This window comes from Nerophis ophidion, linkage group LG18, assembly GCF_033978795.1.
Source record: "Nerophis ophidion isolate RoL-2023_Sa linkage group LG18, RoL_Noph_v1.0, whole genome shotgun sequence".
Taxonomy (NCBI): Eukaryota; Metazoa; Chordata; class Actinopteri; order Syngnathiformes; family Syngnathidae; genus Nerophis; species Nerophis ophidion.
In genome coordinates, this window is record NC_084628.1 from 48,169,634 (window position 1) to 48,189,332 (window position 19,699).

At 38.4% G+C, this 19,699-nt stretch overlaps 1 pseudogene; it reads right to left on the bottom strand.

The window, feature by feature from the left end:
- LOC133537277 (heat shock cognate 71 kDa protein-like) overlaps window positions 1–13,713 on the bottom strand; it is a 21,599-nt pseudogene extending 7,886 nt beyond the window's left edge.
- Between the last annotated feature and the right edge of the window lie 5,986 nt (window positions 13,714–19,699).

Below are 19,699 nucleotides of genomic sequence, written 5' to 3' on the forward strand. Positions count from 1 at the left end.
ACAGAACTGAAACGTCTGTTGCCACTCTCCGAAATGTACCTTCCTAGGATTATTCGTGCCAGTAACCATCCGAGGTAAGGTGCTTATCCATGGACATGTGGAAGTCCAACCAAGGCTGTGATGACCAGATAAACAGATGAACAGCCTAAAGACATCCTTGATAAGTGGTTGAGCTTGGTACAGGAGATTTCCACTCTATAACACCTCAAGTTGCCTCGTTCCTATGTATCTTTGGCCGCTCATACTGCCACCGCAACTAGACACACTCACATCTTCTGCCTCTGAGTGCGCATATGGGTCAGTGCTTCTGGGTCAACGCCTATGGTTCAGTCACCTTCATGCAGACGGTCAATGATAATCAGCACACAGATATGTCCTCATACGTTTGAATCTTTCACAGAATTCCCCACTCAATTGCGCTATGCTGATTCTCTAAGAAATCCATCCATTCATCTTCAACCGCTTATCCGGAATCGGGTCATGGGGACAACAGCTCCAACAAAGACCCCCAGACTTCCCTCTCCAGAGCAACATTAGCAACATTCTCCTGGGGGATACCGAAGCATTCCCAGGCCAGAGAGGAGATGTAATCCCCCCATTTGGTCCTTGGCCTGCCACAGAGTCTCCTCCCAGTGGGACGTGCAACGAGGACCTCCCGAGGGAGACGCTCGTCAACCGAACCACCTAAGCTGGCTCCTTTCCAAGCGAAGGAGCAGCGGCTCTCCTCCGAGTCTCTCTCGGATGACTGAACTTCTCACCCTATCTCTAAGGGAGATGCCAGCCACCCTTCTGAGGAGACTAATTTCAGCAGCTTGTATCCACGATCTTATTCTTTCGCTCATGATTTTGGTCATGATTTCCATAGGTGAGAGTACAAATGTAGATAGCTCCGTAGAGCCTCCTGGCTCAGCTCTCGTTTTGTCACAACCGTGCGTCAGAGAGACTGCAATACTGCCCCAGCTGCTCTGAGAAATCCAGCAGACAATATTACTATTGGACTCACCCTGCAGGAAATTATCCGGGAGAATCGCTAAAATAAAGGCCCACATTTCCTTTACCTGCCAGAAAGATTGGTAAAGACTTCCGTGGCCAGAATCTGTCCATCATGTTCAAACAAATGACCACTATCCCTTCCCTACAGTGCACCTTGCACATGAAGCCTGTGCTCTTTTAGGACAGTAATAGATGTGAAGATCCATAAATGCAAGTGTCTAAGTCAGAAAGTGAAACCGCATACTGTCATATTGTCACATTTGTACTTTAAAGTAATCTATTGAAGAAGATACCTGCACCGTAGGCCACGGCTTCATCTGGGTTGATGCTCTTGTTGAGTTCCTTTCCGTTGAAGAAGTCTTGCAGCAGTTTTTGGATCCTGGGAATACGAGTGGAGCCTCCTACTAAAACCAGTTCATGAATATCACCCTTGTCCAGCTTGGCATCGCGGAGAGACTTTTCCACAGGCTCCAGAGTTCCGCGGAACAAGTCTCCGTTGAGCTCCTCAAAGCGGGCCCTGGTGAGGGAAGTGTAGAAATCGATGCCTTCGAAAAGGGAATCGATTTCGATGTTGGCCTGCGTGCTGGAGGACAGGGTTCGCTTCGCCCTCTCACAAGCTGTGCGCAGACGACGCACCGCCCTCTTGTTTCCGGCAATGTCTTTCTTGTGCTTGCGTTTGAACTCGGTGATGAAGAAGTTCACCATGCGGTTGTCGAAGTCTTCGCCCCCCAAGTGGGTGTTGCCTGCCGTCGACTTGACTTCAAAGATGCCGTCTTCAATTGCCAAGATGGACACATCAAAAGTGCCGCCGCCCAAGTCAAAGATCAGGACATTTTTTTCACAGCCAACCTGCAATTTTGGAATGATTTAAACATCAGACCTTGGTTTGGCTAAAATGACATACATCATGCATCACGTCATGCATCACATATCCCATATCAATTATTTTAAGATGGACCACTTGAACAAGGTCAAAGATGTTTGATACCAAAGGATTAGCAAGGAATGCCAATGTCCACAGAACCTCAAGAAAAAATGTCACTGCACACGTTAACTGGCATGTATCTCTTCACCTTCTTGTCCAGGCCATACGCAATAGCCGCAGCAGTCGGTTCGTTGATGATGCGAAGGATGTTGAGCCCGGAGATAGTGCCGGCATCTTTGGTGGCCTGACGCTGAGAGTCATTGAAGTAAGCCGGCACGGTCACAACAGCATTGGTTACGGTCTTCAAAAGAAAAAAACAACACTTATTCTGTGTGTTTTTCCAAAGCATTTATCCCCAATTCTTGAGACTTTGCACTGGCTCCCTGTTCATTTTGGAATTGATTTTAAAACATTGCTGATTGGTTTTAAAACTTTAGAAGGACTGGCACCTCAGTATATCTTGGACCTCATCCAAATTTACACCCCTGCATGCACTCTGAGGTCCGAGAGCCAGCTCCAGCTCGTGGTGCCCAAGACCAGACTTAAAACCAGGGGAAACAGGGGCTTCTCTGTGCTCGGCCCTAAGCTCTGGAACACTCTGCCCCTCCATGTTCCAGCTTCTCCCACAGTGGACTGTTTTAGGTCTCGCCTTAACACCCTCTTTTATTCTTTGGCTTTTAACACTATGTGAGTTGTGTGGTCCTCTGTGTTTTTCAAATTTTGATTTCTATTTATCGTTTAAATTGGTTTTACCCTTTGAAATCGTTTTTAATAATACTTATTTTTATATTGCTTTTTGTTTATTGTTTGTTTTTATTAAGTCATTGGTGGAGCTATTTGAATATTGTTTATAATATTGTTGTGCAGTACTTTGGAAACATTTTTGTTGTTTAAATGTGCTGTAGAAATAAAGTGGATTAAAGTGGATTGAAAGGGTTAGGGTCAAAAACAGTTATTTAAAGCGTGAAACACAAAGAGCCACAATGTAAATAAATTTGTGCAACAAACATGTTAAACTTTAAATTATTAGTCAGACAAAATATTCTTCAGAACAATAATTGCAGGCACAACTCCAACCAAATACAATGTGAGGTCTCAACAAAAAACTTGCATCTTCAAAACTGCAAACTGCTAAAAGGAGACATGACTAGCAACTCAATGCTATGTTGCAGTTAGCTCACTGACAGACAAGTTGAGTATGTCATCAAGGTGGGAATCAGTCAGGGTACCTCTGAATCTGGACATAGATGTCGAGGTTCATGACACCAAAAGTCTGCTCACAGATGTGCAGTAAGTGCTACCAAACAGTAAAACCTGTCAGGGGTATTTGTTGACGAACCCCAAGATGCAGAGATGGAGGCAGGCATGGAGTGAGCAAACAAGATTTTAATGTAAATACTAAGACACAACCAAACAAAGGGTTCAAACCAAAAGCGCGCACGTGGGTGGATAAAAACAAAAGGCCTTTAGCATAGAAGCTAACAAGAAACAAAAAGGAACTTTAGCATGGAAGCTAGAGGATAACAAACAGAAAAACTGGAAATAGCTATGGCTAACAAAAACAGCTTACCGCTACAACGACCAGGATAAGATGTAACACGACAGGTGATAGCTGAAATGATGCCAGACATGACAGGTAGCAAAGACACAAGAGTGACACGAGGCAACGACAATACAAATGACAATACAAGGATCCAGCAACTGACACAAGACGAAGGAGGAACAAATAGGAGCCGGCTGATTGGCAACAGGTGTTGCCAGAGACCAACCAGCCGCAGCTGAAGGGGAACACAGCACTCAGGGAACAAGACAGGAAGCTGACAAAATAAGAGCACTAGACAGGAACTAAGAACAGGAAATACTAAACACACTGTGGAGGAACACAGCACTCAGGGAACAAGACAGGAAGCTGACAAAATAAGAGCACTAGACAGGAACTAAGGACAGGAAATACTAAACACACTGTGGAGGAACACAGCACTCAGGGAACAAGACAGGAAGCTGACAAATTAAGAGCACTTGACAGGAACTAAAAGACAGGAAATACTAAACACAGGAAACAGACAAATGCAGAGGAAAAAACTAAAACATAGACAAACTGTCAGGGGCAAGCCTGACAAAACCATCACCTGTGTATGTTTTTTTTTAATTTGTGGGTAATTTTGCATTGTAAAACTTTTGGATTTAGTGAAATTTTTTGTATCACATTGAAAGTCTATCAATTCGATTTGAATATGTTCCTGGTTCGATTTGAATATGCTCTTGGCTTGAAAAGTCACTGAGACGGATGTGGAATTGTTGATATAGTTAACTTTGGGACAGAGGACCCTATTGTATTTCTAAGGTTTTGATATTATTATTATTATTATTATTCTTTATTATTCCGCCGCCTCTTTGAGCTGTAATTTGACCCCCTTAACATGCTTCAAAACTCATCAAATTTTACACACACATCAGGACTGAAAAACATTGCCATCTAATAAAAAAACCAAACACCAAAGCTTAAAATTGCGCTCTAGCGCCCCCTAGGAAAAACACAGAAAAAACTGCCTGTAACTTCCGTTAGGAATGTCGTAGAGACATGAAACAAAAACCTCTATGTAGGTCTGACTTAGACCTACATTTCATTCACTAACTTTCTTCAGCAAAAATCAAAAGTTTCCAAAAAAATGTCATTTTTGCCTCTTTGAGGTGACCCCCTTAAAATAGTTTGAGGTGACCCCCTTAAAATAGTTCAAAACTCACCAAACTGGACACACACATCAGAACTGGCAAAAATTGCGATCTAATAAAAAAAACCAAACCCCAAAACTCAAAATTGTGCTCTAGCGCCCCCTGGAATAAAACAGACAAAACTGCTCGTAGGAAGAAAACACAGACAAAACTGACTGTAACTCCCGCTAGGAATGTCGGAGAGACATGAAACAAAAACTTCTATGTAGGTCTTACTTAGACCTACATTTTGATAATTGACATCCTTCAGTAAAAATCAACAGAAAGTTGGCACTTACACCTTCAAAACAAAAGTTTTGTAAAAACCCGTCACCCTTTTTCAAACATTATCTCCTCTGAGCGCGTTTGTTGTGTCGGCTTCAAACTCGCACAGGAGAGACATTGAACCCTTCTGATTAAAAGTTGCGAAAAGCTAAGATGAACCCTAACCTATAGAGTTAACCTACCAGCTTTAAAGTTAAAGTTAAAGTTAAAGTACCAATGATTTTCACAAACACTAGGTGTGGCGAAATGTGTCCTCTGCATTTGACACATCCCCTTGTTCACCCCCTGGGAGGTGAGGGGAGCAGTGGGCAGCAGCAGTGCCGCGCCCCGGAATCAGTTTTGGTGATTTAACCCCCAATTCCAACCCTTGATGCTAAGTGCCAAGCAGGTAGGTAATGGTTCCCATTTTTATAGTCTTTAGTAAGACTCGGTCAGAGTTTGAACTCGCAACCTACCGATCTCAGGGCGGACATTCTAACCACTAGGCCACTGAGTAGGTTATCAGTAACAGTAGCTGCTAAATATGCTACTGTTAAAATTATTTGGGCTGCCGACAGCACAATTTAAGAATGCGGGAGACCATTTTCACACATGTTTTACATTTCCAAATGCCAAAACCGGTCAAATTTCAATATAAAGAATGCTAAGCAGTCCGAGCAAACATCTTAGTTTCGTGTTGAAGGTAAAAGTAAATCCGTGTACTGTAATATCTGACTTAATATTTATTGCACCAATCCATGCTTTAAGTTGACTCAAAAACAAGGATTTTTTAGACCATCCTCATGTATCAATAACAGTAATCCAATTGATTTAACACTATCCAACACTACAGAAACACTCTCACACGCTACTGAAACACTCGCAAGACACTACTAAAACCCTCACATACACTACTGAAACACTCTCAAGACACCACAAAAACACTCTCAAGACACTACTGAACACTCTCACGCACACGACTGAAACACTCTCACAGACACTACTGAAACACTCACACACAACTGAAACACTATCATACACATTACTGAAATGTTTTTCTCTCACACACACTACTGAAACACTGTCACACACTATTGAAACACTCACACACACTATTGAAACACTATCATACACATTACTGAAATGTTTTTCTCTCACACAAAATACTGAAACACTCGGTCACACACTACTGAAACACTCACGCATACTACTGAAACACTTTCATACACTACTAAAACACACACTACTGAAACACTCTCACACTACTGAAACACTCACACACACACACACACACACACACACAACTGAAACACTATCATACACATTACTGAAATGTTTTTCTCTCACACACTACTGAAACACTCTCACACACTAATGAAACACTCACGCATACTACTGAAACACTCTCACACACACTACTAAAACACTCACACAACTGAAACACTCACACACACACACACACACACACAAAACTGAAACACTATCATACACATTACTGAAATGTTTTTCTCTCACATACAACTGAAACACTATCACACACTAATGAAACACTCTCATGCACACAACTGAAACACTCTCACACACACTACTGAAACACAATCATACACATTCCTGAAATGTTTTTTTCACTATCCAAAACTAATAAAATTGTTCCTAAACCTACGGAAATACGTTTTTAAATCAGAGGTTTACCAGTGACTTGGAAGATTTCCCATCCAACATTCTCTTTTGTAAATAAAAAAAATATGCAGGCATACCTTTCCAAGGTACGCATCTGCAATCTCCTTCATTCTCAGCAGCACCATGGAGGAGATCTCTTCCGGGTAGAAGCTCTTGGTCTCCCCCTTGTACTGCACCTCAACTTTGGGACGCGAGTTATCATTGACGACATTGAAGGGCCAATGTTTCATATCGCTTTGAACATTGGCGTCATCAAACCGCCGTCCGATGAGCCGCTTCGCATCTGTGTAGCACAAGCAGGCAATATTGAGTTATCACGTAGAAAAATCAAACATTGATTTGTCAACATAGTCTTACGTACCAAATACTGTGTTTGTGGGGTTCATTGCAACTTGGTTCTTTGCAGGGTCACCAATCAGCCTCTCCGTGTCAGTGAAGGCAACATAACTGGGTGTGGTCCTGTTTCCCTGGTCATTGGCAATGATCTCCACCTTGCCATGCTGGAACACACCTACACAGGAGTAGGTCGTGCCCAGATCGATACCAACCGCTGGTGCCTTAGACATGGTTCCTGAGAATAGGAAAGAATTAGCTTTGATGTCAGCCCTAATCCACGAGCTCCATGGGTGGACAAGAGGAACGGTACTGGACATGGTAATGAAACTATTAGCAGAGTCTGAACAACAAGTGGAAAGTGGCCACACCCCATTGGTAGAACATTTTCCTCCCCAACGCCCCAACATCACTCCCTCTTTGACCGTGCCGTCCAACCAATTTCACCTCATATTGCCACAAAAAAACCCAGTCACAGCATATAATTGCAATATATTTTTACTTAGAGTATAAGAGACGTGATAAATAAACAGCATTTTAAGATGAGGCTGAACTTACAGCTTTGGCTCATTCCATATTCAACTATTTTTTTTGTGAGTACCACATTTCCAGAAAGCTACGGACCTGGGGGCAAACTTTATTCTTCACTATTATTTTTATTTTGTATTGTCCAGAGAACTAGCGTCCTCTCCAGTAGACATTTATTGTGCATTTTGTCAAAGTTACAGGAGCGCTCTGCTGTTTTTCAGGACCTTTTGCAAAAAAAATTGTCAAAGATCTTCTCTATGATAGCACTCTGTTTGTAGGAATCTGTTTGTAGGAATCTGTTGCAAAAATGTGAGTTTCTCGACTGAACCGCACTTGAGGTCCAGCATTGAATAACCCAAATGATGGAAAGGAGAGGATCTAAAATGTAATAGAAAAGTTGACCTTTAAGTCAAAAAGGTTAAGAAAGTCTAGTCCAGGGGTCACCAACGCGGGCACCAGGTCGCCCGTAAGGACCAGATGAGTCGCCAGCTAGCCTGTTCTAAAAATAGCTCAAATAGCAGCACTTACCAGTGAGCTGCCTCTATTTTTTATATTTTATTTATTTACTAGCAAGCTGGTCTCGCTTTGCTCGACATTTTTAATTCTAAGAGAGACAAAACTCAAATAGAATTTGAAAATCCAAGAAAATATTTTAAAGACTTGGTCTTCACTTGTTTGAATAAATTCATTTATTTTTTTTACTTTGCTTCTTATAACTTTCAGAAAGACAATTTTAAAGAAAAAATACGACCTTAAAAATTATTTTAGGATTTTTAAACACATATACCTTTTTACCTTTTAAATTCCTTCCGCTTCTTTCCTGACAATTTAAATCAATGTTCAAGTATTTTGTTTTTATAGTAAAGAATAATAAATACATTTTAATTTAATTCTTCATTTTAGCTTCTGTTTTTTCAACGAAGAATATTTGTGGAATATTTCTTCTAACTTATTATGATTAAAATAAAGATAAAAAATATTCTGGCAAGTCTGGAAAATCTGTAGAATCTAATTTAAATCTAATTTCTAAGTCTTTTGAATTTCTTTTAAAATTTTTGTTCTGGAAAGTCTGGAAGAAATAATGATTTGTCTTTGTTAGAAATATAGCTTGGTCCAATTTGTTATATATTCTAACAACGTGCAGATTGGATTTTAACCTATTTAAAACATGACATCAAAATTCTAAAATTAATCTTGATCAGGAAAAATTACTAATGATGTTCCATAATTTTTTTTTTTTTTTCATTTTTTTCGGTTAAATTTTGAATTTTAAAGAGTCGAAATTGAAGGTAAACTATGTTTCAAAATTTTATCTCCATTTTTTGTGTGTTTTCTCCTCTTTTAAACCGTTCAATTAAGTGTTTTTTTCATCATTTATTCTCTACAAAAAACCTTCCGTAAAAGGAAAAAAAATGTACGACAGAATGACAGACAGAAATACCCCCTTTTTTATATCTATAGATTTATTTATTAAAGGTAAATTGAGCAAATTGGCTATTTCTGGCAATTTATTGAAGTGTGTATCAAACTGGTAGCCCTTCACATTAATAAGTACCCAAGAAGTAGCTCTAGGTTTCAAAAAGATTGGTGACCCCTGCACTAGTTTAATTGACACTTGTTATATGCTAATACATTTGCTACCGATATTAATTATTAATGTTCACTTCATGCTTGTAAGATGCAGACTGAGTTTGTTTAGTGAGATGACAGAATAACAAGATACTGTGAAGCTGGTTGATATCATACCTATATTTATTACACAAAACAATCACTTATAATAAGCGTTAGTAAATCTTAACAGTCGTATGAGTAAACTAATGAATGTGACAACTGTATTAATAATGAAGAATAGAATCGTCAGAATACATAAGTAGCTTGATTGAGTAATAATAGGGACGATTTGTGCATGTACATTAGGGCTCCACCTCTCACAAACTAAGGTGTCGCGCTTCTTGGTATAATCATAAAAAAATAGCAACCTAAAATAAGTTATTCATGTTAATTTTCACACATAAATTTATTTATTTTTTAAACGTAAAACCTAAATTCTCTTATTAGATTAGTGATTTTAAATAATCTGCAAAATCTTGGAAATCATAGAAAAAAATATTATTTATATTTGTCTATACATACATACATATATACATATAGATATAGATATATATATATATATATATATATATATATATATATATATATATATATATATATATATATATATATATATATATCTTGATTGGATTATCCAGAGAATAGTGCTCGATACCGTGGTAGAGCGCAATATGTATGTGTGGTAAAAATCACAAAACTACTTCATCTCTAAATAACTGTTTCATGAGGGGTTCCCTCAATCATCAGGAGATTTTAATGGAAGCATTCACATACAATGGTTTATATAGGGCACAGAGTGGGTGGGTACAGGCAGGCGTAGGGCGTGGTGATTGGCTCATGTGTTACCTAAGAGGTGTTTACGTCTGTGACGGCATGTTGAAATGATTTCACTGCGCTTGTTGAGTAATGGTAGATCTGGATGATATATAATAAACAGTTTCTCTTTTAAGCATAGGTTGCATCTTTTATTACCACTGTTGTAAGGTGTGCTGGATGCAAGAATTTGCCATGTTATTGAATATTCAACATTATTGTCTTTGAGGTTCCAAATGTGTTTGCTGAGTTCTGTAGAATTCCGCAAAGTCTGGTTTCTAAAGGAGGCGTTGTGATTATTCCATCTTGTTTTGAACGCTCCTTCGGTTAGCAATTGCAAAAGGACTGCTCACCCCCACACTAAACGACTCTGAAATCAATAAGAAATGTAGCTGTCGCAAGAAACCTGATTGCCCTCTCAACGGAGGGTGCTTACAGACATCAGTCGTTTACCAAGCTAAGGTAACACGCAAGGACATTAACACATCCGACACGTACGTAGTATTAACCGAAGGAGCGTTCAAAACAAGATGGAATAATCACAACGCCTCCTTTAGAAACCAGACTTTGCGGAATTCTACAGAACTCAGCAAACACATTTGGAACCTCAAAGACAATAATGTTGAATATTCAATAACATGGCAAATTCTTGCATCCAGCACACCTTACAACAGTGGTAATAAAAGATGCAACCTATGCTTAAAAGAGAAACAGTTTATTATATATCATCCAGATCTATCATCCCTCAACAAGCGCAGTGAAATCATTTCAACATGCCGCCACAGACGGAAACACCTCCTAGGTAACACATGAGCCAATCACCACACCCTACGCCTGCCTGTACCCACCCACTCTGTGCCCTATATAAACCATTGTATGTGAATGCTTCCAATAAAATCTCCTGATGATTGAGGGAACCCCTCATGAAACACTTCTGTAGAGATGAAGTAGTCTTGTAATTTTTCCCACACATACATACATATACATATATGTATATATATATATATATATATATATATATATATATATATATATATATATATATATATATATATATATATATATATATATTTATGGAACCGACACCATGGGATTCTCAGCTGCACTTTACTGATAATACGAATACAATTGTCATCAAAAACTTTCTGTCATCGTCGAGCCCCTCTCCCGTTATCGTAGACAAAAAGGGAAGTTGGTGGGCGTGTCCAACGCATATAAAAAGACAGGTGTCACAGTAATTGTTGCAGTAGGAGGGACAACGAGACAATGGTTCCACATTGACAAAACAATATTCAGGTATTTACATGTAACTTACATATTTTGTGTTATTATAACAATAATAAAACATTAGAAAACAATCGACCCGGTTACATATGCATGACAGTATTAAAACCTGGCAATGTTGCGTAACACTATAAAACCTGGAATGTTCCAGAAAGTTTTTGGCTCAAAGAGAAGCGCCACACCTTGGTTGTTCTCGTCTCTGTTGTAAGACAAATAACATTACAAACACAACCACGCTTATCTAAAATAAATGAAATGTAATGTATTCTATACATATTGTGTGTGTGTATGTATATGTACAAACCCTGTTTCCATATGAGTTGGGAAATTGTGTTAGATGTAAATATAAACAGAATACAATAATTTGCAATCATTTTCAACCCATATTCAGTTGAATATGCTACAAAGACAACATATTTGATGTTCAAACTGATAAACTTTTTTTTTTTGTGCAAATAATCATTAACTTTAGAATTTGATGCCAGCAACACGTGTCAAAGAAGTTGGGAAAGGTGGCAATAAGTACTGATAAAGTTGAGGAATGCTCATCAAACACTTATTTGGAACATCCCACAGGTGTGCAGGCTAATTGGGAACAGGTGGGTGCCATGATTGGCTATAAAAGCAGCTTCCCAAATAATGCTCAGTCTTTCACAAGAAAGGATGGGGCGAGGTACACCCCTTTGTCCACAACTGTGTGAGCAAATAGTTTAAGAACAACCTTTCTCAAAGTGCAATTGCAAGAAATTTAGGGATTTCCACATCTACGGTCCATAATATCATCAAAAGGTGCAGAGAATCTGGAGAAATCACTCCACATGAGCGGCATGGCCGGAAACCAACATTAAATGACCGTGACCATTGATCCGTCAGACGGCACTGTATCAAAAACAGACATAAATCTCTAAAGGATATCACCACAGGGGCTCAGGAACACTTCAGAAAACCACTGTCACTAAATACAGTTCGTCGCTACATCTGTAAGTGCAAGTTAAAGCTCTACAATGCAAAGCGAAAACTATTTATCAACAACATCCAGAAACGCCGCCGGCTTCTCTGGGAGAACGAGATCATCTAAGATGGACTGATGCAACGTGGAAAAGTGTTCTGTGGTCTGAAGAGTCCACATTTCAAATTGTTTTTGGAAATATTCAACATTGTGTCATCTGGACCAAAGGGGAAGCGAACCATCCAGACTGTTATCGACGCAAAGTGTAAAAGCCAGCATGTGTGATGGTATGGGGGTGTATTAGTGCCCAAGGCATGGGTAACTTACACATCTGTGAAGGCACCATTAATGCTGAAAAGTACATACAGGTTTTGTAGCAACACATGTTGTCATCCAAGCAACGTTATCATGGACGCCCCTGCTTATTTTAGCAAGACAATGCCAAGCCATGTGTTACAACAGCGTGGCTTCGTAAAAAAAGAGTGCGGGTACTTTCCTGGCCTGCCTGCAATCCAGACTTGTCTCCCATCGAAAAAGTGTGGCGCATTATGAAGAGTAAAATACGTCAACAATACCCCGAACTTAAGCTGTACATCAAGCAAGAATAGTAAAGAATTCTACTTTCAAAACTTCAACAATTAGTTTCCTCAGTTCCCAAACGTTTATTGAGTGTTGTTAAAATAAAAGTGATGTAACACAGTGGTGAACATGCCCTTTCCCAACTACTTTGGCATGTGTTGCAGCCATGAAATTCTAAGTTAATTATTTATTATTATTTTAGTTTCTGAGTTTGAACATCAAATATGTTGTCTTTGTAGCATATTCAGTTGAATATGGGTTGAAAAAGATTTGCAAATCATTGTATTCTGTTTATATTTACATCTAACACAATTTCCCAACTCATATGGAAACGGGGTTTATATATATATATATATATATATATATATATACATATACATATACACACACAATACATTGAATTTATTTTAGATAAGCCCAGTTGTTTTTGTAATTCTATTTGTCTTAGAACATTTTTTTTTTTTTTAAATAAAAAGGTAAAAAAAAAAGGTGTGGCGCTTAACTTTGAGCCAAAAAACTTCCTGGAACATTCCAGGTTTTATGGCGTTACGCAACATTGCCAGATTTTAATACTGTCTTTCATATTCAAACAAATAGTATGTGATTTGTCAAGCGCATTTTTAGTTGTGCTATTGTGTAACATTTATAGCACACCATATACCAGACAAGTTAGGAAAGTATCAATAACTACACATCGATACGAATCTTTTAAAGCGATTTATCGAGCTCGCACAAACTATTTATGCTTGGAATCACCTGTTTAGCTGCACTTTCGTATTGTGTAAGAACATGACCAAGCTAGCATCGATACAGTGCACTGTACTGTATGTGATATCAGAAGATAAATAGTAACTTTACCAGCTAAATAAATTAAAAAAAAACCTTTTCCGTATTCACCTCTGTAGTCCTGGACTGGTCCACTCAGCTGGAGAACTTACAGTAAATGAACAGGGAGGGGCCTCCCAGCTTCTTAAAGAGTGCAGCATGGAGGTGTGTCAAAAGTAACTCTCTCTATCTCTCTCCCTGTATCTCTCTGTCTCTGCTTCGACGTGAAAGTGTTGCTGAGACATGTCTGTAGAAATAATGCAAAGCATTTTATGACACAATCTGTGGCTGTGAGCAATATTTAAGGCTCTTGCCCGCATGGATACCAGATAATTGTGTGGATGTATGAGGGGCCGTTAGGGACATTATTCAGAATGACCTCTTACATACACTACTGTACTGCTCTCACATAAACAAATGTAATGTTTTTCTCTCACACACAATACTGAAGCACTCTCGCACACACTACTGAAATACGCACATACATTACTGAAACACTATCATACACATCGCTGACATGTTTTCTCTCACACAGTACTGAAACACTCATACACAATACTGAAACACTCACACACACTACTGAAACACTTTCATACACACTACTGAAACACTATCATACACATTACTGAAATGTTTTCTCTCAAACAAAACGGAAACACTCACACACTACTGAAACACTCATACACACTACTGAAACAATCTCGCAGACTACTGAAACACTCATACACACTACTGAAACACTATCATACACATTACTGAAATGTTTTTTCTCTCACAGACACGACTGAAACACTCATACACACTACAGAAAAACACTCTCGCAGACTACTGAAACACCCACACACTACTGAAACACTATCATACACATTACTGAAATGTTTTTTCTCTCACAGACACGACTGAAACACTCATACACACTACAGAAAAACACTCTCGCAGACTACTGAAACACCCACACACTACTGAAACACTATCATACACATTACTGAAATGTTTTTCTCTCACACACACATTACTGAAACTCTCATACACACTACTCAAACATTCTCATACACAGTACTGAAACACTCTCACTCACACTACTGAAACACTCACACACACTAGTGAAACACACACACACTAGTGGAATACTACTTAAAGGTTTTTCTCTCAAACAAACTACTGAAACAAATGCTGCTGAAAACCTCTCACACACACAATTATTTTTCACTACTATGTGTAAAAGGATTTCACTGGCGTGTGCAAGACCTTTTCATTAGTGCGTGTGAGTGAAAAAAAATGTCAGTAGTATGTGTGAAAGGGTTTCATTTGTATATGTAAGAGCTTTTCACTAGTGTGTGAAAACATTTACCTTCCGGTTCCGGTCACCGATAATAGATTCAAGATTTTGGTGAGCTCTACCTTCCACATTTTTCATACCATTCCAACTTAAAAATATTCATCCTATTCAGGCTTTCCCTTCACAAACTCCAAAAATTCCCGGATTTCCCAGAATTCACAGTTTTTCAGGACATTCTAAATTAAATGTCCCTTTGTTCAAACTTCCACCATTTCCACATTTTGCAACCAATTCAAACCATTCCACCTTCAACCCATTCCAGCCATCCTGGAAATTCAAACCATAATTTTTCCAAGTTCAAAAAAATTCCAGGAATTTCCAGAATTTCCTATTAGACTTCAACAGCCCCACAAAAATGGATTGATAAAGCTATGCTTGTGTGCCTCAAGATCAATATGTTGTTTGTGTAACCCTAATCTATATATATATAAACATTATAGATATATATACAGATATACATTCAAATTATATAAACATTATAGATACATATAGATATATACATTCAAATTATATAAACATTATAGATACATACATTCAAATTATATAAACATAGATACATATATATATACATTCAAATTATATAAACATTATAGATACATATAGATATATACATTCAAATTATATAAACATTATAGATACATATAGATATATACATTCAAATTATATAAACATTATAGATACATATAGATATATACATTCAAATTATATAAACATTATAGATACATATAGATATATACATTCAAATTATATAAACATTATAGATACATATAGATATATACATTCAAATTGATTTCTATATAGATACACTATATTGCCAAAGGTATTTGGCCACCTGCATTGACCTACATAAGGACTTGAAGTGCCATCCCATTCCTAACCCATAGGGTTCAATAAGATGCTGGTCCACCTTTTGCAGCTATTACAGCTTCAACTCTTCTGGGAAGGCTGTCCACAAGGTTGCAGAGTGTGTTTATAGGATTTTTTCACCATTCTTCCGAAAGCGCATTGGTGATGTCAAACACGGATGTTTGTGGAGAATGCCCGGCTCTCAGACTCCGTTCTAATTCATCCCAAAGGTGTTCTCTCGGGTTCAGGTCAGGACTCTGTGCAGGCCAGTCAAGTTCCTCCACACCAGACTCTGTCATCCATGTCTTTGTGGACTTTGCTTTGTGCACTGGTGCACAGTCATGCTGGAAGAGGAAGGGGCCCTCTTTTTTGAGCCAAGGCACATTTTTTGCATTGAAAAAATCCAGAGGCACACCACCAGCAGAAAGTGTTAAAAAATTTAACTCATTTGACAGTAAAAAGTTGTTGTCGCATTTGTTGTTATGACTTTAAAGCATAACCAAGCATGCATCAATGTAGCTCTTGTTTCAAAGTAGGTGTACTGTCACCACCTGTCACATCACACCCTTACTTATTCTGACTTTTGTTGCGGTTTTCATGTGTGTAGTGTTTTACTTCTTGTCTTGCGCTCCTATTTTGGTGGCTGTGGAGAGGCGGAGCCGGCGAACAAGCACCGGGGCAGGGCACGAGATGGCAGCGAGGAGGCGGAGAGTTCGGGTGGATGCCGCAGACGAGATCAGGTGTGTGGATCGCGCACCTCGACACGATTAACATATCTCCTCCTGATGTATAAAAGGGGAGAAGGGGGAGAGAACGGGGCGGAAGAACTTGGAGAGCGGAAGCGACACAGAGCAGACCACCACGACGACCAAAGAGCGAGCAGTGGAGGAAGGAGCTGAAAAGCGACCCTCCACTTGAAAAATACAGAGTCAAAACCTGATCAATCACGTCCTTCCTTGGTGGTCCATGGAACCCGCACGACAGCAAGAGACCTTCACAGTGGCTTGTTCTCTTTTTTTGGTATTTTCCTGTAGCAGTTTCATGTCTTCCTTTGATCTACTTTGATTTAGCGATCAAGACTATTTCAGTTGTTTTTATCCTTCTTTGTGGGGACATTGTCGATTGTCATGTTATGTTCGGATGCACTTTGTGGACGCCGTCTTTGCTCCGCAGTAAGTCTTTGCTGTCGTCCAGCATTCTGTTTTTGTTGACTTTGTAGCCAGTTCAGTTTTAGTTTTGTCCTGCGTAGCCTTCCCTAAGCTTTAATGCCTTTTCTTAAGGGCACTCACCTGCTGTTTATTTTTTAGTTTAAGAATTAGATACTTTTTTACCTGCGCTCTTCCTCCCGCTGTTTCCGACATCTACAAAGCAATTAGCTACCGGCTACCTGGAAGAGTATTACAAGGTTACTCTGCCGAGATCTAGACAACAGCGACACTCAACAACAACACATCACTGGCAGACTATAACTACTGGTTTGCAAAAAAATATTTTGAACCCAAATAGGTGAAAATCAGATCATTTCCCACGGCAAATAAAGCTTGATGTTCTACTGCAACGAGAAACTCTGCAAAGAACGTTTGATTAAAAGAAACATTCGACACAACGAAAGTTGCGCGATTTTCTGACTTTATTAATCACCCCAAGGTTTGTCTTCAATAGAACATGCACACTCAGAAAGACATTAGGTCACATTTATCAATTAAAAAAAAAAATCTGTGGAAAAGTAAGCCCCGCTCCCACCGCAGAAAAACAGTATTTTAAAGACATGAAAGTGATTCCAAAAATGAGACGACAAATAATTCAACAAATTGGTCATTTTAACAATCATTGTACTTGTCGTCGTTTTCATTTTATCGGATGACCTGTTTTATGGATTTTGCAACTTAGTACCTAAACGTTTTCTTTATTGTGTTTATCTATAATAAAAAGGGAGACATTTTGAGTTTATAAAGCAGGAATCCATGAAAGCCCTCACCTTAGCAGTTAACTTTAAAGGGGAACAGTATATATTGTTTTAATATTGCCTCACAACTCTAATGTGAGACAATCACACGTTTCTTCTTTTATGCATTCTAACTAGTAAATAAATGTTAGCAAAAGTCAGCTAACAATGGAGCCAATGGGAGTGCGCCTCCTCAACAGCTTTGAATGAAACCCCATCAATAATTTCTATTAATGCAGGGGTCGGGAACCTTTTTGGCTGAGAGAGCCATGAAGGCCAAATATTTCAAAATGTATTTCCGTGAGAGCCATATCATATTTTTTAACACTGAATACAACTAAATGTGTGCATTTTTAAGACCAACCTTTTTAGAGTATAATAAGTCTTTTCCATCCATCCATTTTATACCACTTATTCCCTTTTGGGGTCGCGGGGGGCGCTAGCGCCCATCTCAGCTACAATCGTACACCCTGGTAAGTCTTTTATTCTTTTTGATAACATTGTTATTCTAAAGCTAACCAATAATAAATATAATACTTTTTACCCTTAATGCGACTTCTTGAACAGGTGCGATAGAAAACAGATGGTGGGATTAAAATGCATGAGAATGTTTTATAATTTGAACGTTATTTTTAACACTGTGATTACCAGCAAATTATGAATTACTTATCGTGTTAAGCAATGTCAGCTAAGATTTATCTGAGAGCCAGATGCAGTCATCAAAAGAGCCACATCTGGCTCTAGAGCCATAGGTTCCCTACCCCTGTATTAATGTTGTAAGTATATATGTAATGTAGTAACATGTAAGATTGTTGTATTTTCATCATTCTAACAACGCTCGCTGTTTTCCTTCAAAAACAACAACTTATAATCACTTCCGACTTCATGAGAGCCCCCTGAGACTGTTTTGCACAAATGATCCAGAACCTTATATTTTGAAGTCTGAATAAAAGCCGGATGAGTTATCAAGTTTTAGAAGCTTTGGTCGGAACAAATCCAGTTTCAGTGAAACTCCCTAGCGTCATGTCGCAGTATTGCCAAGTGCGGAACAAGAAATACGAGTTTTTCCTTGCCCTGATGTGGGATCTGAGTCGAGGATGTCGTTGTGGCTTGTGCAGCCCTTTGAGACACTCATGTTTTAGGGCTATGTAAGTAAACAATTGATTGATTGAAATACAAGCTACAAATGTGATACAATGATTACTTACTGTACAATGTCTGCTCTCTTTGTTTTGATGAAGAAATTATCATCATCAATCCAGAGTAAAAAAAAATATATATCTGTGATGAAGTTTGATGTAAAAGTACACCAACTTCTCAGTCCTTGGCCACGACCTTCTACTGTCCAGGTAAGAGGCATGAATAATAATGTAGAACAGGGGTCGGGAACCTTTTTGGCTGAGAGAGCCATGAAAGCCAAATATTTCAAAATGTATTTTTGTGAGAGCCAAGGAATATTTTTCAACACTGAAAAAAACAAACAAAATGTATGCATTTTTAAGTAAGACCAACATTTTTAGAGTATAATAAGTCCTATTTTTGTTTTATAACATTTTTATTCTTAATCTAACCAATAATAAATAAAATACTTTATACCATTGATGCGACTTCTTGAACAGGCGTGGTAGAAACGGATGGATAGATTAAAAAGCATTAGAATGTTTTATATTTTCAACATTATTTTTAACAATGATTACCAGCGGAATTAGAGAAAAAAATGTGTCTGAGGGCCGGTTTATCTGATTTTTAGGAACACTAATACAAAAACTCACAATAATGTCTGATTTAATGCTAAAAAACTTATGAGAGACTGTCTTAAAAAAACAGAATGGCATTTTACATTTTTTTTTCCTGAACGAGACACCCAGAATGTACATAAAAATAAAGCGTGTGGGATTTACAATATAAACTATGAACGATCAAACACAGAATATTGACAACATATGAACGTCACACCACCTCTCGATCAACATATTTTACAGTCAAACAATGCAACAAAAATGCAACAAACACAGCGAAATATGAAAGTGAAGGGTTTTTACAACTTTGTTGTAAAAATGTCTTTCCGCGTCT